This window comes from Thalassophryne amazonica, chromosome 12 (assembly GCF_902500255.1).
Source record: "Thalassophryne amazonica chromosome 12, fThaAma1.1, whole genome shotgun sequence".
Lineage (NCBI taxonomy): Eukaryota > Metazoa > Chordata > Actinopteri > Batrachoidiformes > Batrachoididae > Thalassophryne > Thalassophryne amazonica.
The window spans coordinates 104,149,557-104,176,835 of NC_047114.1; positions in this window are offsets into that span (position 1 = coordinate 104,149,557).

The following is a 27,279-nucleotide window of genomic DNA, read 5'->3' on the forward strand; positions in this document are numbered from 1 at the left end:
TATGAAACTAATAACTAGAAAATTGGCTGTGGAACCTACCCCACCCCAGGATTGGAACCTGCCAAAAGAATTTAATAGTTACATTTATAAACAATGGAGCTCAGAAATTACAAGTTTTATGGTTACAGTGCCGTCAACAATGAGGTCAAGAAATGAGGTCAAGAAAGTCTTTTTTTAATAAAACAAGTATTTATGTTCATTGAAGTCAAGAAAGGGTGACTATAAAGTTAGTGTTGGCAAAACAGGTTCATTTTCATGTTGAGGTAGTGGTTGGGGGTGGTGTTGTCAGCACCTGCTGAAAGTAACTAGAAATCTAAGTTACTTTTGAAAATTAGTAATCAGTAAAGTAACTAAGTTACTTTTTCAAGGAGTAATCAGTAATTGGATTACTTTTCTTGCTCCCTCTCCTTCACCGCCTCACCAGTGCCCACTAGGTGGCATACGAAATAAGTGTCAACTTAGCATTATTGCAAACTTATATGTCCACACAACAACACAAAATATTTGTTTCATTATTTGCATATCCCATTTTCACTCTTACCATATTTTATGCTCAGATTTAACCACCTATTAAATTGATCTTCTGTCTGATAATTACAGCTATTGATCACATTACTAAGTAAATAGTTTTCTGGATCAATGGTAAATGGACTGCATTTATATATAGCGCTTTTCTATCTGCATCAGACGCTCAAAGCGTTTTACACTAATGCCTCACATTCACCCAGATGTCAGGCTGCTGCCATACAAGGCGCTCACTACACCCCGGGAGCAACTAGGGGATTAAAGACCTTGCCCAAGGGCCCTTAGTGATTTTCCAGTCAAGCTGGGATTTGAACCAAGGTCCTCTGGTCTCAAGCCCAACGCTTAACCACTAGACCATCACCTCCCCTCACTCAGTATTATTTTCTATGTCCTGGACTTTATGTTCTGTGTACACAAATGTATCCAGCCCCTTTTTTTTCACAGTCAGCTATCCATGATGTTTGTTCTTGTTCTTTATCTCCAAATGGAGATGTTTGAATCTATTAGTTTTTGTCATAATTTGTTCTGTTCACAGGTTTTGTTCATTACTCTGATTTTCTTTTTCTTCAGTTGTATTTGTTCAGTTCATTGATGTCACGGACAATGATCACCCTGGCCTCTTCTGGTGTCCCATTGAGTTTGATGAAGATTTTGCAATTTTGTGCCCAAGTGTTTTGAATCTTCCCTTGTTTCCTAAAGCCTGGTTCACACGACAGGATTTTAAAATTACCTTTAGGTTTCCAAAACCTGAGAGACCACATACATGAAGATAAAAAATCATGGATCTGACAGGTTTGGTCGTACAGTGTGTGTGTGTGTGTGTATGTGTGTGTGGTGTTCAGCCACACAGTAAGGACAACAACACCACACACGAACAGATTTCACACACGAACATTTACAGCTCAGACAGGAAATCTCTCAGATTAAACGTGACTTCAGAGTAAACAAACGGAGGTACTTGTGGACTATTTAAAACAGAGGGAAAAAAACGATACAAAAAGAAAAGGTGTTCTTTAAAGGAGTGGAGACAGCGTGACCACCAGACTTTCTGGTAAGTCAGACCAACTGTTTTGATTTTATTTTCCACTCCATACGTCCGTCACCTCACTTTCTGATTGGCTGCACATCACATTCAGCAGGCTGCTCGTTTGTGGTCAGAGGACACAACACACGCTGCGATATCGGGACAAAAAAATCCAACATGTTGAATATCTCCGATTTGCGATCAGAGTGCTCCTGACGTCCTTCCGAGCAGATCAGAGCGCTCTTAACACACCACACACGGCAAGAATATCTGATAAGATTATCTTTTGCGTCACCCGGCTTAAGCAGTCAAGACTTTCTTATGTCAGCATTTTTTTTTTGTCAGATGCTCATTCAGATATACATACGAGCCCCTCAGCTTTCTTCCTTGTCCCCGCCTACATCTTTAAGCCTGTGCTCAACCAGCCCCCAGGTGGGTGGGTCTTGTGCTATTGCGTGGATCAGTACAGTTATGTGATTTGGATGGAGAGTGTTGCATGTGACATGCTTGCGTTATTCATCTGATCGGATTGTGTTCAAAACCTTGGACTGTCTGTGTGTCAGTGTAATTAGCAAAGAACAGAATATTTCATGATGCCTGTCTGCCTCAGATGGAGATATGAAGGCCTTCAGTTTTATCAGGTATGTACACTGTATCATCAAGTGGTCCAACGACAAGCTTCATGGAGCCTTTTGTCCAACACTCCCAAGGGTATTAAATTATGCGGTACTCTAGTCAGCTTTAAAAGACTTTATTAAAACTATATCATTTGTGGTTACAGTATGGACAATTAAGCTTATTGATTTTGTACCATTATTTTTTGGATTGTGTGATTTGGCAGCAGGTTGGCTTAGTGGTTAGCACTGTTGCCTCACAGCAAGAAGGCCATAGGTTTGATTCCCACCTGTGGCCTTTCTGTGTGGAGTTTGCACGTTCTCCCTGTGTTTGTGTGGGTTCCCTCAGGGTGCTCTGGTTCCCTCCCACATTTAAAGACATGCTAGTTAGGTGAATTGGAAAGTGTTATGTGTCGGACGCGGGCGGAGGACCGACCAGCGTTTGAAGTAAGACCCAGTATAAAATAAGCAGAGCACGGTACAAAGGATAACAGAATTTAATAAACATAACAGTGATGTGCAGAATAACAACGAATGAGTGCGCGGTCTGCGAGGTGAAATAACGGTGCGCTCCCAGCAGCACAAACGGTCTGGAGCCAGAACAGTTCGGACCCAAGGACCCCGCCGACACCCCCCAGGTGGCCGTGACCAACCGAGTCTATGAAAGAAGGAACCATCATGTGAGTCCACCACTCCACACACAGAGAGACCACTCAAAGGTGTACATAAACAGCAAACACTTCCTGGCTTAATCACCAATCAGCTTCCCACCCTGCAGGCATGGAACACCCAGTTCAATTCTCCACTGCAGTGGAAGCTGATTAGATGACTAACATAACAGCTCAATATAATAAGGTGTGAGGGACACCACATTCACTGACTGTACTCATGTTAGTCACAAAACCTAAAGTACCTCAGGAAGTGTGCTGACGAGCGTGAGACCTCACCCCCTCCTCTTTCACAGACCATGGCATCAAACCTGGTACGGTCTCTGCATCCATGATGATGAGATGGCTCTCTAGACGACGATCTCACCCGTCTGGTCACAAGGTCGAGTCTCTGGCAAATACACACTGTGTACTCCAGACTTAAATGCAACCATGCCCCAATTCATAAAGATGCACCACAGCTGTGAGTCCTGACGAGCTGCACATGACCAGCCTCAGGTGATCAGGGTGAGGTCCTGATAACTCAGCCACACAGCCACTCAGTCCTGAACGCATGCCACCTGGAAGGAAAAACAAAAGACAGAAAACAGAAGACAGAAACAAAAGGCAGCCAGGCACCCCAGCCATACAACAGAAAGTTTATAATTGTCCTGGTCTCCCTTAGAAAAGAGGTCTCGATCTCAATGGGATTCACCTGGTTAAATAAAGGTTAAATGTGCGCTATTACTGATTTTGTTATGAGGAGAATTTTAAGTTCATTGATTATCTTCAAGTGTTTGTGTTTTGCTTTTGTGAGGAGTAAAATTTACTGAGATAAAAGGGGTACGTGTATATAAGCTTTTGCTTGTACAAATACCCTGTCTTTTTTGTTTGTCTTTTTTCTTTGTACCGAAATAAACTTTCATTCATTCAGATCCATTAGTGTTTTCAGGGTCTGCCTGTCGATTTAGATACATTTCAGCACGTCACCATTCTCAGTCTTTGTTTGTGTATATCTTTGTCAGATTTCACTTTGTTCAAGAAATCTATCTATCTAAATTACTCATCTGTTTATGCAGTTTTTATTTTTGTTCATGGACTTTGACACCAGTTTTCAGACCTGTGGACTGGTTTGGCATGTGAGAAGCTGTGGGGGTGGATGTGAGAGAATCACATTTGTGGTGGAGGTGGTGTTGAGGTGACCAGGCCTCAGTCAGCAGCACTGATGTATTTTGCAGACTGTCCACAAACAGAAATCTGTCTGTCTGTCCTCCCATCACGTTCCTCTTCACCATAAGTCTGCATGCATTCACAGTGTCTGTGTTCATAATCACAGGAAACCACAAAAAGTTATTAGTTCTTCAAAGTTCGTCTTTTAAAGACTCAAATACACTTTACATCATCCAAAGTTTATTCACATCAAACACCAAATACTAAACTCACTTTTATTTAGACTGAAGATCAGTGTCTCAGTGGCCTTGAAATTCATTCATTCTTTTTTCTGGAACTTATCTGAGTCTTGGTCATGGTGGCAGCAGACCAAGCAGCACATCCGACACGTTCCTATTTTTAGCCAAATCCTCTAACTCTTCCTGGTAGATCTTGAGACTTTCCTGTGCTGATTCTCATTTCAGTTGCTTCACACCTGGCTTCAGACATGCTCATTGCATATAAGAGGTCAGTGCCTGATGAAGCCAACAGAACCATGTTATCCTTAAAAAGCAGAGATACAACTCTGAGATCTCCCAACTGGACACTCTCCAGTCCCTGACTGCACCTTGAAATCCCGTCCATGAGCATCTTGATGATTGCTGGACTACACCAAGACCCTTGTCACCAATCCTGGATGGCTTTAAATTGTCCACAATAAACAGCAACCCAGAGAAGGAGCAGAACTGTATGGACAGAGCACAGAAACATGTCAGCAGTATTTTCAATTTCTTTTCATTTCAATTTATTTTCATTTATATAGCACAAAATCACAACAAGGCTGCCTCAAGGCGCTTCACACAAGTAAGGTCTAACCTTACCAACCCCCAGAGCAACAGTGGTAAGGAAAACCTCCCTCTGAGGAAGAAACCTCTAGCAGACCAGACTCAAAGGGGTGACCCTCTGCTTGGGCCATGATACAGACATAAATTACAGAACAATTTACAAAAGGAACATACAGGAAATGCTGTTGGTCCACAGGTCAGGAGGGTCTCCAGCACAAATACAACTCCCATCTCTGGATGGAGGTGCACCTCAAACAGAGAGAAAAAACAATCAGGTATCAGAAAGACAAATACAGTATAATTAGTCAGCATTAAGCAACAACAAAAACAAAAGAAATGCTAAAGTGATCGCCGGTCACTAGCCCTAAGCTTCAATAAAAGACCCAGAATTCAGATAAAGTTGAGACTGTGGCACGCTCCATTTCCTAATAAAATTAATTTAAAAGGGTAAAAAGCATAGTAACATACTATGCCAGTATGCTAGACATACGAAAGGGAAAATAAGTGCATCTTAAGTCTGGACTTAAAAGTCTCTACAGAATCTGACTATTTTATTGATGGAGGGAGATCATTCCACAGAACAGGGGCACGATAAGAGAAAGATCTGTGACCCACAGACGTCTTATTCACCTTAGGGACACAAAGTAGTTCTGCACCATGAGAACGCAAAGCCTGGGCCAGTACGTAAGGTTTATTTAGGCCAGCTAAGTAGGGAGGTGCCAGTCCATGAACAATGTTATAGGTTAGTAACAGAACCTTAAAATCTGATCTCACTGGGACAGGAAGCCAGTGAAGAGACGCCAAAATGGGTGTAATGTGGTCGAACTTTCTGCTTCGTGTCAAAACTCTGGCAGCAGCATTTTGAACCAATTGGAGACCCCTAATGATGGACTGCGGTAAAGCAGAAAATACAATATTGCAGTAGTCCAATCTAGAAAAGATAAACACATGGATCAGGGTCTCGGCATCAGTCATAAACAGGATGGGACGAATCTTCGCTATATTTTGCTGGTAGAAGAAAGCAGTCCTCATAATATCTCTAATGAGGAAGTCAAAGGACAACATAGGATCAAAAATCACCCCAAGGTTCCTCACTTTGTCAGTGTGATGTATGACACGAGCCTAGGCTGAGTGTTAACTGGTCAAACTGATGTTGATGTCTCACTGGACCAAGAACCGTCATTTTGGTCTTATCAGAGTTTAAAAGTAGGAAGTTTCTAAACATCCAGCTTCTCACTGAAGCAAAGCAATCTTCTAAGAATTTAATGTGAATGAGATTACCAGCAGTGATCGACATGTATAACTGAGTATCATCAGCATAGCAGTGAAAGGTAATCCCAAAACCCCGCAAAATGTGCCCAAGGGGTGCTATATAAAGGGAGAAAAATAGTGGGCCTAAGACGGACCCCTGTGGAACCCCAAATTTCATGTCACTAAGATTAGAGGTAGTGTTACTGTACAAAACAGTGAGAACGACTGGTCAAGTATGGCGTCAACCATGTAAGGGCACTCCCAGTAAACCACAAATGATTCTCCAGCCTATCGATGATCCACGGTATCAAACGCAGCACTGAGATCTAAAAGCACCAGAACTGTAGTGGTGTCTGAATCCATTGCAAGTAGAAGATCATTCACCACTTTCGTGAGAGCCGCCTCTGTGGAATGATATTTTCTAAAAGTAGACTGCGGTGGCTCAAAAAGATTATTCTCGTTAAGGTAGGCCACAAGGTGCTGTGAAACCATGTTTTTCAGAATTTTAGAGCAAAATGATAGATTTGATATCGGCCGATAGTTTGTCAATACACTAGGGTCAAGATTAGGTTTCTTAAGTAATGGTTTAATCACTGCAGATTGGAAACATTTAGGAACAGATCCAGAAATTAATGAGATTAACTTCCAGCACAGTCGGCCCAAGAGTGGGCCACAGGTCCTTAAACAGTTTTGTTGGTATAGGATCAAATAAACAGGTTGTGCTTTTTGCAGATGTTACGAGTTTTGTCAGCATACCTAGTGAGATACTATCTAATTCTGTAAATCTGGGTAATACCTCAGTAATGGCACCCACCTCAATCTGGGTTAAGGCATGCTAGGATTTGTTTAACCTAATGTCTTCTATTTTCTTCTCAAAGTAATCCAGGAAATCTTGTGCTGTAAAAGGAGAGTGAACTACAGGTGGTTGTCCATGAATAAGTGTTGCCACCATGTCGAACAAGAACTTTGAGTTATGCTTGTTTTTGTTGATCAAATCAGAGTAATAGGTCCACTTTGTAGTCAATAATGCATGTTTATAGTCTAAGATAGCATCACACCACGCAAGGTGGAATACTTCCAATTTTGAACTACGCCATTTCCATTCTAGACCTCTTGCTTTATGCTTGAGGTCATGCAGGTAATCACTGAACCAAGGTGACTGTGATTTGGGTGTGTGGTTTTAACAAAGGTGGTGCAATCATGCCGAGTGTAATTTTGAGCACTGAGTTTAAACCAGTGATTCTCAACTGGGGTGCCGCGGCACCCTAGGGTGCCGTGATCGATCGTCAGGGGTGCCGTGAGTATTTTTCATATTCGCGATTATTTTTCATATTCGCGATTACCGTGAATTATTTATTTTATCCACAAAGCATAAAACGACTCAGAATCTGACGTGATTGTGCTGCAGCCTCGCTCTTGTCTTAAGACGGGACAATAACAAGGAGGCTGACGGCCGATTAAAACAGTGCCGTCTCCTTCAAAAGCCGTCTAAAATGCGGAGCTGTCGGTGTGTGTGTCTGTGCCTGTGTGTGCACGCGCGCGGAGTTAACAGGCTGCAGACTGCGAGGGAGGGGGTGGGTGAGGGAGATTCCTGAATGCAGGCGCGACACGTTCAGTGCGCAGCGAGCGCGGAGCAGAAAGAGGATTGTAACCCGAGTGAACGTTAACAAAACGGAAACGTGAAGCTGCCTTTACTTCTCTCTGAACTTTCTCTAAAGGTGTGATTCTGCCGTTACCGTCCTGTTCACACCATGTGCGCGTCGTATGCTGAATTTATGAGATCATGAGATGAAATAAACGGTCAAATATATTTAAAAACATATTTAAAAAATGAGAATATATGAATGAACTGAGAGCCACAAAAAAAAAAATGTTCAGATGCACAGATCACAAAAAGCAGGTGAGAACGCTGAACTTTAACAGCTGTTATTTTCCAAAGGTATTTATTTGTTCAATCTTAAGCTTAATGTAGTGTTTAAGCACAAAACATGACTGATGAGGAGAAACAATTTCAGAAATGCAACAGAAACAACCACAAATCAGAAAAAGTTGGGACTGTATGTAAAATGAAGATAAAAATAAAAATGTTGCACCATTCCCAGATTCTCCACTCACAGAAGCCAAACGTTCTTCCAGAGTTGTGTAATTATACTACAATAGTAGAATATAAAGAAGGGGAAAAAAAGAAAAAAAAATAGACAATATATTCGTCAATCGCAATTATTTGTCTGACAATTAATCGTCTCCAGAAATTCCTAATCGTGACAGCCCTACTTGAGATCAGAGCGCAAAATGCTCGAGGATTTTCGAAATGCGATGTTTTCTGTATCGATTTTCTATTGCGATAATTGGGTTTTGCGCAAAACCAGAGGTAATAGCATTATAATATTATTTTAGTTGGTGGTGTGCCGCAGGATTTTGTAAATATAAAAAGGGTGCCGTGGCTCAAAAAAGGTTGAAAAACACTGGTTTAAACTATCCACAAGACTGTCTACTGATTGGGCATTTTCCAAATGTGAAGCTAAGATATCAGATAGTCTAGCTTCACGTTCAGTCATAGTTGAGGAGTTGATGCATCGAATTTTAATTGACCCTCAATCAGTTACTCAAGTTTTTAAATCAATGTATACTAATAAAGCGACAGGGCCAGACAATATGTCTGCTTTTCTTTTAAAAACATTTGCATAGGAGCTCACTCCAGCTTGGCATCAACTCTTCCAGCTCTCTATTGACACTTATTCAGTACCTGAGCTTTGGAAGAGATCAGTTATTACTAATTCAAGTTGTCACAAATCTGGAGTGGACAGGTTTGTGAACTGGCGTGATGTCCATCAATTGCAGATTATACTAATAAAACAGTGGAGATGTTGGTGGACCTCGGCCTGTTGGAGACCATAGTGTGGTCACCATACATGGACGTAACATTGAGCAGGTGGATTCGTATAAATATCTGGGGGTTTACTTCGATAACAACTTAAGCTGGCACATGCAAGTGTCACGTGTTTGTGCCCGAAACCACCAGCGCATGCACTTTCTTCATCGACTCCGACTGTTTGGTGTATGTAGGAATATTATGCTGATTTTCTACAGAGCAACGATTGAGTCCGTGTTACGGTATGGTATTACTAGCTGGTTTTGTAATTTAATGGTCAAATCAAAAACTCAAATATTAAATCTGATTAAGATAGCTGGCAAAATCATGGGTATGGTGGTACCTGTAACTCCCCAAGAGTTGTTTGAACAGGCAGTTCTCAGATGTGCAGACAATATTTTAATAGATGCATCTATACTTTACTTAACTCAGGAAGGAGGTACAGGGTTCCTCTTTGTAAATATAATCGATATAAACATTCATTTATTCCATTATCAGTGAAGCTCATAAATCAGCAGATAGTTCAGGGAAGATAGCATAAGGGTATGTATTGCAGAATTTGCACAAAGATGTTAATAATGTTGTGTATTTATATTTTATCCTTTGACTTACTGTGTTGTTGTTTTTGATGTATGGGTGCTATGTACTGGATGTGTTGTTGTGTAGCAGACCCTGTCCAAGGCAAATTTCTCCTTAGGGAGACAAATAAAGACACTTTGACTTTGACTTTGAATGCACCAAATTCATCTAAGAATTCAGACTATGGGCCAGGAGGCCTATATGCACCGACAAAGTAATACGGCTGATATTTATTCTTCTGACCATGGCAATACATAGCATCGTGGGCACAGCAGAGAATCAGATGCTCAATTGAGTTATATTTGTGACCCCCAACAGCTACTAAGCTAAACCTAGATTTATAAATAAGAGCAACACCCCCACCTTGCCTCGCATCATGAGGGACGTGACTAAATGTGTATGCCGGTGGGCAGGCCTCAGTTAAGGGGAGGACAGCTGTAGGTTTAAGCCAAGTTTCACATAACCCAATCATATCTAAGTGATGATCCATAATTAGATCATTAATCAACAATGATTTTGAGGATAGTGGTCTTATGTTAATGAGACCCAGACTAAGCTTGGGACTCCGGCGAAGGCAGTCGCATCTCCTCCTCTCTCCTCTATCTCTGCTCCAACCTTCAAAGTCCCTGCTTCACCAGACTGTGAATCTTCAAACTATATTGGATTAACGATGGAATTGATCAGCTGGTGTCTTAACGCTATTGACACCATTTTTTTCAACAAGATAAGGGCTGGGGGACCCTGTGTGCCCAGATGGAACCTACCCTGCGGGCTATGTTCTTGATGCCTGGGAGATGTCGCGGGTCACATGCTTTGCGCCATTCTCTGTGGAGGACATTGAGGATTTATTTATATTTGGTTTTATTGTGGGAGGGCTGGTACTTATTGGTTTATGTGCTGCCCTGACCTACCGGAATATTGGCAAGATGGCTGCCACCAGAACCACGACTCCTCAGCTGTCTGTCATGATTAATGAGTTGGGCAAGGCAATACATTCTCAGACTGTGTCAGGAACTGTGAGGACTTGGCACGACAGCCAGGTGGACACAAATGCAAACTCATGGCTCAGAGGACGGATTTAGAAAAAGGTTTATTTAAAAAAAACAGGCTCTGGTCCATACACAGGGTCACAAGCAGGCAGGCGCAGGTACAAACAGTCGTGAGGCGGTGGCGTGGTCAGTAACGAGCAGAGTTCCAGCACGGGCAGACAGGTGTATCGGAGGAGGCAAAAGCGGAGTCAAACAAGCAGGGTTCAGGCACATAGAAGCAGGTTAACTGGCTCAGGCAAAAGGCAAGGTCATAACAGGCGAAGGTCATACACGGCAAGAAAAACAGGCTATGGCAGAAAACACGAGAGGCTTGGAACGAGGCAATATGCACAACGAACTAGCAGTGAGTGGTGGAAGACAAGGGGTTTAAAAGCAGAGGATAATCAGGGGGTGATGAGATGCGGGTGCAGGAAAGAAGGCGTGGCTGAGTGAGACAAGAGTGGAGTGACAGGTGGGCGTGTCAGACAAAAGCAGCAAAAGGAGGAAGGTGACAGAACAAATGTTAAACAATTAGGAAATAATGATACCTAGAATCAAAATGTGAGAAACAAAATAAACAAATTAAAAGGAAGAAACAGAACAGAAAATTAAAGGCTGGATCAAAACTAGAGAAGAACTCAACATGTGGCAGGAGTGTACAGAAAAACCTGAGGGACTAATGTGCTCAAAACAGAGTGACTGAATAACCAGAAAATGGAACAAAGACTAAACTGGAACGGAACTCAATAAGTGACTGACGTGATAATTCTCAAATCCTAACTTGATAACACAGAATGACTAAATAAAAGGCTGAGACTAAACTAGGACAGAACTTAACATGGCTAAAGTGTAACAGATCATAAAACCAAGACTAAAGTGTAAGAAACAGAAAAATAAACACTCAGAGCTAAACAGAAGGACCAAGACAGGGAAATGGACGGAGACTGGGGGACAAAACCAGATTCTGGGCAGGTCCAGGGCTAAAACCTGACAGACTGCATTAACCCTTGAACTCAGTCGCAAAATGGATAACATCTCGGAGCAATGCACACCTTGCAAAGGAAGATGTCAGAGACCAGGGAATATTCATAATTGGATTTGGTTGTTCATGTGAAGCTGTAAAGGTGTTTTTCACTTCTCAACCATAAACATGGCAGGCTTATCAGCCTCTGAAGGACAAAACGCCCCGTGGTTTTTCTCCAGAAGAATTTCTACGGCCTTGGTGAACATTTGGCTGCCTCCTTATCTTCTCTAAACTCCAGTACACATGGACAGAAACTGACCGAGACTGAAAGCATGGTCCACCACCCCATCCTGGCCCCCACTCACGCCACTCCTTTCCCCCTCCAGGGGCTGTGCAGTTTTAACTGCAGTAGGTCCCCGTTCCCCCCAAGCTGGCGGCAGTGCAACTATATGTTGCTGCGGCTACCACACACTCACATCACCTCAATTCGGAAAATGGACTGTTTCAAGTTTATTGCACATAAACAATGTCAAATGTATATGTGTGGTCTTAATTCTGATGTGTGCCATTATTACAGTAAACAAGTAATAATTGTGGATTAATTGCTGTATCTTGTCTGTGGCAATTTGAGTGTGGACATAATCTCATTGTTGTTGCACTTGTAATGACAATGACAATAAATCTCATCCATCCATCCGCTAAGGACCTCAGTGGGGCTGACAGTTGGACTGTTTGGATTTAGGGGTGGTTCCAGAGTAGCATTTATAAGATAAAATAATTGATATTGCTGGAACAGCCAACGGGCCATCCTCAATTTCAACATCATCCAATGTAATAATGGGTATTACGTTTGCAAAGCATATCCCTCTATGATTTTTATGGGCATGTCTACAGAAGCAGGCCACAGTCTCAACTTGTTGAATTTCCCTCCCTGGCAGATAAACTGCCCTATCACCATAGTGGATTTTCTGCACTAATTTCCCCACTAAGCTAATGGATTCCACACCCACATTTGTCATAAGCCTTTCAGGGTCGCTAATCGCCTGCTCCATGGCCTGCTGTAAAATTCTAATGTTACCCTCCCTGTTGAGCTCTATCTATGTTTGCAAAGAAGATTGCAGCGCCTTCCCCAATAGGGTGAAGGCCGTCCGGCATCAGCGAGTCACGGCGGCCCCAGAATGAAGGCCAGTTATCAATAAAACTAAAGCCTTGCTGTCTACAAAATTGTGCCAGCTACCTATTCAACTATGTCAACCTGCTAAACGCCTCATTACCCCGGGAGGGGATGGGAATACTTTTTAATAGTTAACGATTTAATAGTCTCTGGTCCCCTCCCCTTAACTGGGGTATTGGAAGCAATACTGAAAGTTATCGGTTAGCTGTAGCTTCCGATAAATTTTTGGGCGGTTTATCGGTTTAGCTTTATAAAAGATAACTTTTCAGTTAGCTGATTAGCTGTTATTGAAGCTAACTTTTTGGTTAGCTGTGCTGACCACTGCTGGTGTGCAGTTACTGAAGAGATAAATATTTGGATTTTGAACTTCACGCCACTTCAAACCAGGAACTTCCCAACATTGGAGAAGGAGGAAGTGACATCAGCACAATAACCATTATCTTAATAGTCCACTAATTTATGGATTCATTTATGGAGTTTTACAGGCTACTGACAGCCCCGTTTCCACCGACTGGTTTGGGTCGGTGCTGCAGTGTTTTCCATGTCAGAACAGTTAATTCTGGCCGGCAGAATCCTTTTGATTTGCAGGTGGAACACTTATATTGATGTAGCTGACTGTGCTGGCCCAGATCAGCACAGCAGAGACTCGAACCAGCAGATGCACACGCAATTAACAGATTACACCTGTGCTGGCGCTGTAACCTGGCACCAAACTGTCGGTGCACTGCATGAGGCAAATGGTGGTCACACCAGATACTGACTGGTATCCACCCCCAATAAAACAAAACTGCACCTTTCAGAGTGGCCTTTTATTGTGGGCAGTCTAAGGCACACCTGTGCACTAATCATGGTGTCTAATCAGCATCTTGATATGGCACACCTGTGAGGTGGGATGGATTATCTCAGCAAAGGAGAAGTGCTCACTATCACAGATTTAGACTGGTTTGTGAACAATATTTGAGGGAAATGGTGATATTGTGTATGTGGAAAAAGTTTTAGATCTTTGAGTTCATCTCATACAAAATGGGAGCAAAACCAAAAGTGTTGAGTTTATATTTTTGTTGAGTGTACATACATACATCTTGAACCGCTTATCCGGGATCAGGTCTTGGGGCATACAATATAATGTATCACATACAATTTAAGAACTGCTCCAGTCTCACCACAAGAGGGCGACACTGCACTTCTTTCTTGCTGACAATGTATATGAAAGACCACAAACATAAACCTGTACAGATGATGGTGGGACTGTAGCCTGCCAGAATGGGTGAAAACAATAAAGAGAGAGTGACAGCAACACATTTTTCCACTGTTCAGCTCTGCATATTTGGAAAAAAAAAAATCATGCAAAAAGATAGTATGTCATAATTTTGAAGGACAGAATTTTTTAAGCCCTGTCACACATAGAGAGAAATTGCAGGAACCAGGCCAACATGGCAAATATTGTCATAATCGCACGCAGTCAGAAGGGAAAGAGGCGTGGTCAGCAGTGTCAGAATGCAGCCAGACTACCTCGTCCACACCTGCATGGTCGCATCCAAAGCATATGTAGACAACAGGGAGATGACACAGACTATCATCATACGGCCATAGAAGGCACTGAAGACTGCCTGATGTCTGGATGGCAAACATGGGACTGGAGAGGGACACAGCACTGTGTTCCTCCCTTTGCACAGGACCTGCTGCTACTGGACACCGGAGTACAACCGACATATGGACCGGACTCACGCCATATGTGCTAAAGCCGGCATGGTGCGGTCACTCACTCAGTCATGCAGTCACACCTCTGCTCGTCCTCTCCTTCCCAGCACTACTGACCTCACATGCATGTGCGTGCGTAGAGCAGGTGCTGGACTGGTGACATGATCGCTGGGTGTGTGTGTTCATAACAACTGAATGAACCACTATGCATGTACGTGTGCGCCGTTGTCAGCTACTGGACACTGCTGGTGGTGGGCCATGCTGTCAATGCGTCAGACGCAGCTTTTCCAGGCAACTTTATTTTCTTTTTTGTGTTTTGGCTCACTTCACAGCACAATGCAACTCTGTACACCATGATGGTTGGATTATCACATGGGATTTATTGCCATGGTTGATTACAGCACACAGCAGCTGGGTGAGAGGATTTTAATCACAGGCTGTGGTCCTGCCCCACATCCACCCTGCACTGTGAAACACTCCTGGGCCATTGCTGGAGGTGAGATTCATGTTAATAAATGTTGTCATGGCCTGGCACAACAGTTCCATGTCATATCTCCTACAGAGTTAGGTGATCAAGTAATAATATGTATATTCCAGTAGTGATATCCGTATGCCTGTGGTATATACAGATATGATGGACACAATATTTCACATTATTTACATCACCCATGGGAAGAGCTGGACATATATCTGTACTGTAAGGTCTATTATGGATATAATAGCTTGTTCAGATTTGCGGCGGTGTACGCTGCGTAGTGGTGTATGGTGCTTTTGGTTTGATAGCATGCTGTTCACATTCACTGTACATGATGAATGCATATCAACATTTCCTTTGTCCTCCCTGCGCAGGGTCCAGTGGAGGTTGACATATGTGGCACAACATGCCGGCAGGCTTTGTCATGATCAATCCATCTCAGAGCTTAGTCATTTCAAATGCTGTTATAACGCTGTCAGAATATGTAGATTGCATTCAGAAGGCACACAAACTGGACATACGTAGACCTTTGTCAGATGCGCATCCCATCTTGACGGCGCCAAGAGTGTTTTGAACATGTGCAACACAGTCAGGACAGCCAAGCGAATAGGACCAAAGATGTAGACTGCCCCGAGATGGCTGTCCATTTGTCTTTAGACTGTACTTCAATATTTGCTGACTGTGGCTGGATGTGTCATTCTGACGCCATTTGGCCTCAATTGGTGTATGTGTGACGAGAGTATTATATACTACTATCCAAAAGTCCTACAACAGCAAAAAACAAACAAACAAACAAAAAACTTTAAAGCACTGCCAATGGAACTTCTGCTCATGTTGCTTCCTTGTTCACATAATAAACAACAAAGTGGCAATTGAACACCCATTAGGTCAAAAGAAGTCCTTATTCTCTGACACCATAGCATGAAGCCAGTGACATCCTACAACCCCCCCTTGGACAGGACACTATCCAGGTTATCACTTATATCAGAATCTTTCTTCAATCTCTGTTGTTCAGAGGTTACCCCTCTGTGGATTTTTCATGTGGAAAAAATGTATCCAGTGGCAGGCACAATTCTGCTAATCTGCTAACTGCTAATTAGTGAAGGTAACTTTTCTGTTAGTGGAATAGCTTTTCAGCTAATTTTGAAAACCATCAGCTGACCAATTTGCTTCAGGTAAATTTAGTTCCACTATCTTTCAGTCCACTAACATTTTTTTGCTGGCATAGTGAGTAAAGCTTAATGGTCAAAAACATCCGTAAAATCATACATGCTAGTTTCTGTCTGCCAGTCTCACGTTGTTGTTTTTTTTTTTTTTGTCCTCCCGTCACGAAATGAGTCAAATTTCCGTGACAGGGTTTTTTTTTTACTCACTATTACTAATCCTAGTCGTACCCCCAACCCTAACCATAACCCCGACCCCCCGCTTCACTTTAAATTTCGAGCAGTGTTCTGCTCTAAAGTTGTCCATTTAACATGGATTTCTACGAGAATGTGTTCTGTTTTGGAGCCTCAAGTGACCAAACAAGGAACTGCAATATTTCTTCTTCTGAGAGAGCTTCATGTGAGACCATTGAAATTCACCACTTGGGATGAGCACGACATAGAACAGCAGCTGAAGATGTCTATGGTGTGGAGACACGGCTAAAATATATGATTTGTAGAAGTGGTGGCTGCCGGTTATTGAGCCTGGCCTATGGACAGAGGATCTGCAGTCCATCTCCTGATCTGACAGGTGGACAAAAGGCTCAGGTGCCTTTGAGTAAGGTCTTTAACAGAAGTAAGTAATCCTGACTTCGGAGATCTGAAGATCTGTAGAATGGCAAAGATAATAATAATAAAAAAAACTGGTGGGGGTGAAAATAAGAAGGGAGAGCACTTGGGTAATCAGGAAGCTTCAGCAGAAGTGGCACCAAAGGTTAAAGGTCAATAGAAGCAGTCTGCTGTATGTCAGCAGGAGAAAGCAGATGAGAAAAAAGCCTGGAACCTGCTGACTTTGCTGTTGGAGTTACTCAGTTATTTTTTGTGTTTCAGTGATTGACGTTTGCTGCCTTCTGATTGGTTCTCTTCAGAGGTTATTGCTCTTTGACTGTTTGTCTTCCTGAACTATCAGTGTGCCACTTTTGTTTCCTGTCCACACGGTTTGCTGGGTTTAATGATAACCTGTCATGAACTTACTCAATTGCATGAATGTGAGCTGATTAAAAGAATAAGAAAAACAGATGTTGCATGAAATCTGATTTGGGGCAAAATTCAATTAATGTTGTCATAAATCTGGATGGTTTAGTTTTAACTCCACTGTGGTGTTGTAGAAAGAAAAACGTCAACTGTCCAAATATTTATGAGCCACGTCTATGCCAGGCTCTGTGGGTTGTATGTGTTTTTTTCCCTCTTCACATTGTTCCTCCCTCCTCTGGTCATCCAGCCTTAAACCCAAGACATTGGATCCTCGGAGGCCGGTTGGGGCCGCGGTATGTCTCTGGATCCTGTAGTGCTTTGGGACCTCTTACTTCAAAGAAAGAAGGTTGTGGGATTGCTTCCCACCTGGTCCTTTCATGTTCTCCCTGTGTTTGTTTTCTGTGGGTGCTCCAGGCTCCTCCCACTTCCAAAGACATGCAGGTGAGTTGAAGTGGTGACTCTGAACTGACTGGAGGTGTGCGTGTCAGTGTGACTGAGTTTGTCTGTCTCTATGCGGCCCTGCAACAAACTGGCGCCACTTTCAGGTTGTACCTCCCCCTTGCCCTATGAGTGCTGGGATACGCTCCAGCCCACTGTGATCCTTGACTGGAGTGTATATGAAATGGATGGATGGATGACTATACCGGTGTGTGTGTGTGTGTGTGTGTGTGTGGGGGGGGGGAAGGGGGGGTCCACAGATGGGTCTTGTCACAGTGTTTTGGTGGCACTAAGCAGAACAGTGTGTCTGCTGCAGAATGATTAACTTGAAGTTTGCTCTGCCCTCTGATTGTTTCCCTTCACAGGTTATTGCTCTTTGACTGTTTGTCTTCCTGAATCCTGAATGTCTCACTTTTGTTTCCTGTCTACACGCTTATCTGGACTGAACCTCAACCTGTGTTGAACTTTGTTTGTTTGTACACTCGATGTGTGCTCAGGTTCACATTGGGCCAATGACTTCTTGTCCTATTTCCCAGTTGGTTTTAAACCCTCACCAGCCTTCATTAGATCAGCTCTTTTTTCCCCCAAATATGGAAAAAAAAAAACGTCCTGTGACTTTTTTTTTTTTTTTGTAATTTTAGTAAGATGCTGTGATCCAGACCTCTGCAGATCACTTTTAAATGCTTGCCAGTCAGCTGGAGGTTCCATGAAGCTGTTTTCAGATGTTCCTGCACATCAGACCTGAATTAGTTGCAGCTTGTTCCACACAAACTCTGTCCACAGAGGTTTCTGCTGGATGAATCAGAGCTGAGACCTAGAGTGGTTTGTAGAAATTATTGTAATTTCTCAGTGCTGAAAAATCACTTGGATAAGTGTCACATAACCAAACCTTTCCTGGAACCTTGCATTTTTGAGCATTTACAGTGGAATTTAATACTTTAGTAAGTCCAGAATTGCTCACCTGTCAGATGCAAACTGGAAACTAACAAGGAAAAAAAACCTCCTGCCATTTTTTAAAAGTTTCAAATCAAAAGCCACAAAGTGGCTATTGTCACTGTACTTTACTCACATTATACAGAAAGTACATCAGACTTGTGGCTATGTGAAAAATGGCAGATTTAGACCAACCAGTTGATGAAGGTGGTTGTCCATCCTCCAAAGCTGTGGAGACTCCTGGCCCCTCCTGTCCCTGACTCCTGGCCTATCAGTAATGGATACCCCCAAGGCTGTGTTCTTTCTCCTCTGCTCTCCATGCTGTACACCAACAGCTCTACCCCCAGTCATGAGTCTGTAAACCTCCTAAAGTTTGCAGACAATACTACCCTCACTGGACTAACCTCTGGGGAATATGAGTCCGCCTACAGCAGCCCGGAGCTGAACACTCTAAGGGCTGGAGATGGTTGTGAAGTTGAGAAAGAGCCTAGATCCACCTGGACCTTTTGTTCTGTGAGACTCTGCAGTCAGTACTGTGGAGTCCTTCTGCCTCCTGAGAACAGACAACAACAAGCAGTGAGAACAGCTTGGACTCCGGCAAGGACGGTCGCATTCCTCCCCTCTCCTCTCCTCCTTTCTGCTCTCTATCTCTGCTCCGACCTTCAAAGTCCCAGCTTCACCAGACTGTGAATTCTTCAAATTATGATTTGGATTAACTATGGAATTGATCAGCTGGTCTCTCAACACCATTGACACCATTTGTTTTCGACAAGGAGATCATGGTTTGGGGACCCTGCGTGCCCTGATGGAACCTACCCAGTGGGCTTTGCTCTCGACGGCTGAGAGAATGGAGTGTGACATGCGGCTCCACTCTCTGTGGAAGACGTTGAGGATTCATTCGTATTCGCTTTATGGTGGGAGGTTTGGTGCTGATTGGTTTGTGCGTTGCCCTGACCCACAGGAATGTTAGCAAGACGGCTGCTTCCAGAATTTTGTCCCCTCATCAGTGCATCATAATTAATGAGTTGGGCAATGCTGTGTAATCTCAGACCTCTTGAACTCAAACGCAAAATGGATTCAGTCTCGGAACAAATCACTGCATTGCAAAGGAATTGTACTGCTGAGGACCAGAGAATATTCTTCATAAATTTGGACTCTCGACAGTCAGGGGTGCAGTAAATAGAATTCTGTATCTCTCAGCCAAACATCAACATGGCAGCCTTATCGGCTCCTGAAGGCCAAATTCCCTGCTCTTCCCCCAGAAGGATCTTCAGCCTTGGTGAAGGAATAGGCCCCCCCCCCTCTCATCTCCCCCCCCAGCCTGCTGTTGCCTAGCAACATCAGACTTTACACACACATGGACAGAAACTGTCAGACTTTAATCAAATCAAATCAATTTTATTTATATAGCGCCAAATCACAACAAACAGTTGCCCCAAGGCGCTTTATATTGTAAGGCAAAGCCATACAATAATTACAGAAAAACCCCAACGGTCAAAATGACCCCCTGTGATCAAGCACTTGGCGACAGTGGGTAGGAAAAACTCGCTTTTAACAGGAAGAAACCTCCAGCAGAACCAGGCTCAGGGAGGGGCAGTCTTCTGCTGGGACTGGTTGGGGCTGAGGGGAGAGAATCAGGAAAAAGACATGCTGTGGAAGAGATCAGAGATCAATCAATAATGATTAAATGCAGAGTGGTGCATACAGAGCAAAAAGAGAAAGAAACACTCAGTGCATCATGGGAACCCCCCAGCAGTCTAAGTCTATAGCAGCATAACTAAGGGAGAGATTGCCTTACACACACACGGACAGAAACTGTCAGACTTTACACACACACAGACAGAAATCGACAGAAATTTAACTCATCTGCACACGATGCATGTCTCCCTCCCTCCATCCCTATTACCCCCCCACCCTGGCTTCCTCCTTGCCACCTCAAAGGCAGTGCAGTTTTTTTACTGCTGCAGTCTTCAACCCCCAGGCTGGGCGGCGCGGGCCCCTCCTGCTGCAGCCTTCACCCACTTTGCCTCAATTTGGAAGAAGGACTACTTCAAGTTCAGTGCACATTAAACAATGTTGTATATGTGTTGTCTTTAATTTTGATGTGTGCCATTATTACGGTAAACAAGTAATAATTGTGGATTAATTGCTATATCTTGTCTGAGGTAATTGGAGTGTAAACGTAATTGCCCTTTTTTGGGATCAATAAAGTAGTCTGAAGTCTGGGAACCACCACATCTGGAGACTTCTAATGTGGGATAATACTCCTCAAAAAGGCCCAACAGAGGATGTACTTCCTGCGGTACCTGAGGTAGTAAGGTAAGTTTGACCTGCCAAAGACGATGATGGGTCACTTCTACACAACCATCACTGAGTCCATCCTCTGCTTGTCCATCACCATCTCTTGTACTTCTGCCACTGCTGGACACAATGGCAGATTACAGCATATCACTGGCTCCTCTGAGAGCAGTGCGGCTAGTGTTAGATCTCAGTGCTGCGTTTGATACAGTGGACCGTCATGTACTATTGGATAGGCTTGAGAACAATTTTAGGATTGCTGGCAATGTTCTCTCGTGGTGGACTTCGTATTTGGGTTAGGGTTGGATCAAAAGCCAAGTTTAAGCAACGTTTCGCTGAGAGTGCACATTGTGGCTTGTCGTCAAGCTGCCACGGTCAAAGTTCAATCCAATCCAACCTCGCCGTTGTGCGCTGCGACGTAGCTTTGCGCTGTTAAGCAGAAATAAGGCATCAGGCCAAAACACAGAAGAGAACAGTGCAAAAACATGTCACAGAACTGCTCAATTGTGCACAGCAGTTTTCTGAAGAAAATCCTTGCAATTTTTTTAAACCTCAAAATAATTTCTGATTACTGTAAAAACAGTTTCTTACATTAGAACACTTGTAATTAAAATAGTAAAAAATGAGAGATTCTTTCGAAACCTTTCTTCATCTGTAAATTAAAACCATACTTACCTGTTGTTACAGATGAGATGATTTCTTGATTAACATAAGGAACCTTGGACATTTATTTTTAGACAAATAAAATAGCATGGAAAGTAATGTGTACATTTTTAAGTCTGGTAGATTATTCATATCTGCATTTTAACCAGAAAAAGAGACACTGTAAGTAAATGGTAAATGGACTGCATTTATATAGCACTTTTTCATCTGCATCAGACGCTCAAAACACTTTACAATTATGCCTCACATTCACCCCGATGTCAGGGTGCTGCCATACAAGGCGCTCACTACACACTGGGAGCAATAGGGGATTAAAGGCCTTGCCCAAGGGCCCTGAGTGATTTTCCAGTCAGGCAGGGATTTGAACCCATGATCTTCTGGAATCAAGCCCAACACCTTAACCACTACAGCGACCGCATCACTGCAGATGCTGCACCGATCTGTCTATCAATCTCACGCTCCATCCGTCCCTCACTCGTGAACAAGACCCCGAGATACTTAAACTCCTCCACTTGAGGCAAGGACACTCCACCGACCTGAAGAGGGTAAAGCACCTTTTTCCGGTCGAGAACCATGGCCTCGGATTTGGAGGTGCTGATTTTCATCCCGGGCGCTTCACACTCGGCTGCAAACCGCCCCAGTGCACGCTGAAAGGCCTGGTTTGACGAAGCCAGCAGAACCACATCGTCCGCAAACAGCAGAGATGAGATTCTGTGGTTCCCAAACCAGACCCCCTCTACACCCTGGGTGCGCCTAAAAATTCTGTCCATAAAAATAATGAACAGAACCGGTGACAAAGGGCAGCACTGGCGGAGGCCAACGTGCACTGGAAACAGGTTTGACTTACTACGGCAATGCGAACCAAGCTCCTGCTGCGGTCGTACAGGGACCAGATAGCCCTTACCAAAGGACCCCGAACCCCGTACTCCCGGAGCACTCCCCACAGGGTGCCCAGAGGGACACGGTCAAACGCCTTCTCCAGATCCACAAAACACATGTGGACTGGTTGGGCGAACTCCCATGAACCCTTGAGCACCCGATGGAGCGTGTAGAGCTGGTCCAGTGTACCACGACCAGGACGAAAACCACACTGCTCCTCCTGAATCCGAGGTTTGACCATCAGTGGAATTCTCCTCTCCAGTACTCTAGAATAGACCTTACCAGGGAGGCTGAGGAGTGTGATCCCCCTATAGTTGGAACACACCCTCCGGTCCCCCTTCTTAAACAGGGGGACCACCACCCCGGTCTGCCAATCCAGAGGCACTGTCCCCGATCGCCACGCGATGTTACAGAGGCGTGTCAGCCAAGACAGTCCCACAACATCCAGAGACTTAAGGTACTCAGGATGGATTTCATCCACGCCAGGAGCCTTGCCACCGAGGAGCTTTCTAACCACCTCGGTGACTTCGGCCTGGGTAATGGATGAGTCCGCCTCCAAGTCCCCAGTCTCTGCTTCCTCTTCGGAAGACATGACGATGGGATTGAGGAGATCAATCAATCAATCAATCAATTTTTTTTATATAGCGCCAAATCACAACAAACAGTTGCCCCAAGGCGCTTTATATTGTAAGGCAAGGCCATACAATAATTATGTAAAACCCCAACGGTCAAAACGACCCCCTGTGAGCAAGCACTTGGCTACAGTGGGAAGGAAAAACTCCCTTTTAACAGGAAGAAACCTCCAGCAGAACCAGGCTCAGGGAGGGGCAGTCTTCTGCTGGGACTGGTTGGGGCTGAGGGAGAGAACCGGGAAAAAGACATGCTGTGGAGGGGAGCAGAGATTGATCACTAATGATTAAATGCAGAGTGGTGCATACAGAGCAAAAAGAGAAAGAAACAGTGCATCATGGGAACCCCCCAGCAGTCTACGTCTATAGCAGCATAACTAAGGGATGGTTCAGGGTCACCTGATCCAGCCCTAACTATAAGCTTTAGCAAAAAGGAAAGTTTTAAGCCTAATCTTAAAAGTAGAGAGGGTGTCTGTCTCCCTGATCTGAATTGGGAGCTGGTTCCACAGGAGAGGAGCCTGAAAGCTGAAGGCTCTGCCTCCCATTCTACTCTTACAAACCCTAGGAACTACAAGTAAGCCTGCAGTCTGAGAGCGAAGCGCTCTATTGGGGTGATATGGTACTACGAGGTCCCTAAGATAAGATGGGACCTGATTATTCAAAACCTTATAAGTAAGAAGAAGAATTTTAAATTCTATTCTAGAATTAACAGGAAGCCAATGAAGAGAGGCCAATATGGGTGAGATATGCTCTCTCCTTCTAGTCCCCGTCAGTACTCTAGCTGCAGCATTTTGAATTAACTGAAGGCTTTTTAGGGAACTTTTAGGACAACCTGATAATAATGAATTACAATAGTCCAGCCTAGAGGAAATAAATGCATGAATTAGTTTTTCAGCATCACTCTGAGACAAGACCTTTCTGATTTTAGAGATATTGCGTAAATGCAAAAAAGCAGTCCTACATATTTGTTTAATATACGCTATGAATGACATATCCTGATCAACAATGACTCCAAGATTTCTCACAGTATTACTAGAGGTCAGGGTAATGCCATCCAGAGTAAGGATCTGGTTAGACACCATGTTTCTAAGATTTGTGGGGCCAAGTACAATAACTTCAGTTTTATCTGAGTTTAAAAGCAGGAAATTAGAGGTCATCCATGTCTTTATGTCTGTAAGACAATCCTGCAGTTTAGCTAATTGGTGTGTGTCCTCTGGCTTCATGGATAGATAAAGCTGGGTATCATCTGCGTAACAATGAAAATTTAAGCAATACCGTCTAATAATACTGCCTAAGGGAAGCATGTATAAAGTGAATAAAATTGGTCCTAGCACAGAACCTTGTGGAACTCCATAATTAACTTTAGTCTGTGAAGAAGATTCCCCATTTACATGAACAAATTGTAATCTATTAGACAAATATGATTCAAACCACCGCAGCGCAGTGCCTTTAATACCTATGGCATGCTCTAATCTCTGTAATAAAATTTTATGGTCAACAGTATCAAAAGCAGCACTGAGGTCTAACAGAACAAGCACAGAGATGAGTCCACTGTCCGAGGCCATAAGAAGATCATTTGTAACCTTCACTAATGCTGTTTCTGTACTATGATGAATTCTAAAACCTGACTGAAACTCTTCAAATAGACCATTCCTCTGCAGATGATCAGTTAGCTGTTTTACAACTACCCTTTCAAGAATTTTTGAGAGAAAAGGAAGGTTGGAGATTGGCCTATAATTAGCTAAGATAGCTGGGTCAAGTGATGGCTTTTTAAGTAATGGTTTAATTACTGCCACCTTAAAAGCCTGTGGTACATAGCCAACTAACAAAGATAGATTGATCATATTTAAGATCGAAGCATTAAATAATGGTAGGGCTTCCTTGAGCAGCCTGGTAGGAATGGGGTCTAATAGACATGTTGATGGTTTGGATGAAGTAACTAATGAAAATAACTCAGACAGAACAATCGGAGAGAAAGAGTCTAACCAAATACCGGCATCACTGAAAGCAGCCAAAGATAACGATACGTCTTTGGGATGGTTATGAGTAATTTTTTCTCTAATAGTTAAAATTTTGTTAGCAAAGAAAGTCATGAAGTCATTACTAGTTAAAGTTAATGGAATACTCAGCTCAATAGAGCTCTGACTCTTTGTCAGCCTGGCTACAGTGCTGAAAAGAAACCTGGGGTTGTTCTTATTTTCTTCAATTAGTGATGAGTAGAAAGATGTCCTAGCTTTACGGAGGGCTTTTTTTTATAGAGCAACAGACTCTTTTTCCAGGCTAAGTGAAGATCTTCTAAATTAGTGAGACGCCATTTCCTCTCCAACTTACGGGTTATCTGCTTTAAGCTACGAGTTTGTGAGTTATACCACGGAGTCAGACACTTCTGATTTAAAGCTCTCTTTTTCAGAGGAGCTACAGCATCCAAAGTTGTCTTCAATGAGGATGTAAAACTATTGACGAGATACTCTATCTCCCTTACAGAGTTTAGGTAGCTACTCTGCACTGTGTTGGTATATGGCATTAGAGAACATAAAGAAGGAATCATATCCTTAAACCTAGTTACAGCGCTTTCTGAAAGACTTCTAGTGTAATGAAACTTATTCCCCACTGCTGGGTAGTCCATCAGAGTAAATGTAAATGTTATTAAGAAATGATCAGACAGAAGGGAGTTTTCAGGGAATACTGTTAAGTCTTCTATTTCCATACCATAAGTCAGAACAAGATCTAAGATATGATTAAAGTGGTGGGTGGACTCATTTACTTTTTGAGCAAAGCCAATAGAGTCTAATAATAGATTAAATGCAGTGTTGAGGCTGTCATTCTCAGCATCTGTGTGGATGTTAAAATCGCCCACTATAATTATCTTATCTGAGCTAAGCACTAAGTCAGACAAAAGGTCTGAAAATTCACAGAGAAACTCACAGTAACGACCAGGTGGACGAAAGATAATAAATAAAACTGTTTTTTGGGACTTCCAATTTGGATGGACAAGACTAAGAGACAAGCTTTCAAATGAATTAAAGCTCTGTCTGGGTTTTTGATTAATTAATAAGCTGGAATGGAAGATTGCTGCTAATCCTCCGCCCCGGCCCGTGCTACGAGCATTCTGACAGTTAGTGTGACTCGGGGGTGTTGACTCATTTAAACTAACATATTCATCCTGCTGTAACCAGGTTTCTGTAAGGCAGAATAAATCAATATGTTGATCAATTATTATATCATTTACCAACAGGGACTTAGAAGAGAGAGACCTAATGTTTAATAGACCACATTTAACTGTTTTAGTCTGTGGTGCAGTTGAAGGTGCTATATTATTTTTTCTTTTTGAATTTTTATGCTTAAATAGATTTTTGCTGGTTATTGGTGGTCTGGGAGCAGGCACCGTCTCTACGGGGATGGGGTAATGAGGGGATGACAGGGGGAGAGAAGCTGCAGAGAGGTGTGTAAGACTACAACTCTGCTTCCTGGTCCCAACCCTGGATAGTCACGGTTTGGAAGATTTAAGAAAATTGGCCAGATTTCTAGAAATGAGAGCTGCTCCATCCAAAGTGGGATGGATGCCGTCTCTCCTAACAAGACCAGGTTTTCCCCAGAAGCTTTGCCAATTATCTATGAAGCCCACCTCATTTTTTGGACACCACTCAGACAGCCAGCAATTCAAGGAGAACATGCGGCTAAACATGTCACTCCCGGTCCGATTGGGGAGGGGCCCAGAGAAAACTACAGAGTCCGACATTGTTTTTGCAAAGTTACACACCGATTTAATGTTAATTTTAGTGACCTCCGATTGGCGTAACCGGGTGTCATTACTGCCGACGTGAATTACAATCTTATCAAATTTACGCTTAGCCTTAGCCAGCAGTTTCAAATTTCCTTCAATGTCGCCTGCTCTGGCCCCCGGAAGACAATTGACTATGGTTGCTGGTGTCGCTAACTTCACATTTCTCAAAACAGAGTCGCCAATAACCAGAGTTTGATCCTCGGCGGGTGTGTCGTCGAGCGGGGAAAAACGGTTAGAGATGTGAACGGGTTGGCGGTGTACACGGGGCTTCTGTTTAGGGCTACGCTTCCTCCTCACAGTCACCCAGTCAGCCTGCTTTCCCGGCTGCTCGGGATCTGCCAGGGGGGAACTAACGGCGGCTAAGCTACCTTGGTCCGCACCGACTACAGGGGCCTGGCTAGCTGTAGAATTTTCCACGGTGCGGAGCCGAGTCTCCAATTCGCCCAGCCTGGCCTCCAAAGCTACGAATAAGCTACACTTATTACAAGTACCGTTACTGCTAAAGGAGGCCGAGGAATAACTAAACATTTCACACCCAGAGCAGAAAAGTGCGGGAGAGACAGGAGAAGCCGCCATGCTAAATCGGCTAAGAGCTAGTAGCTACGCTAACCTAGCGGATTCCTAAAAACA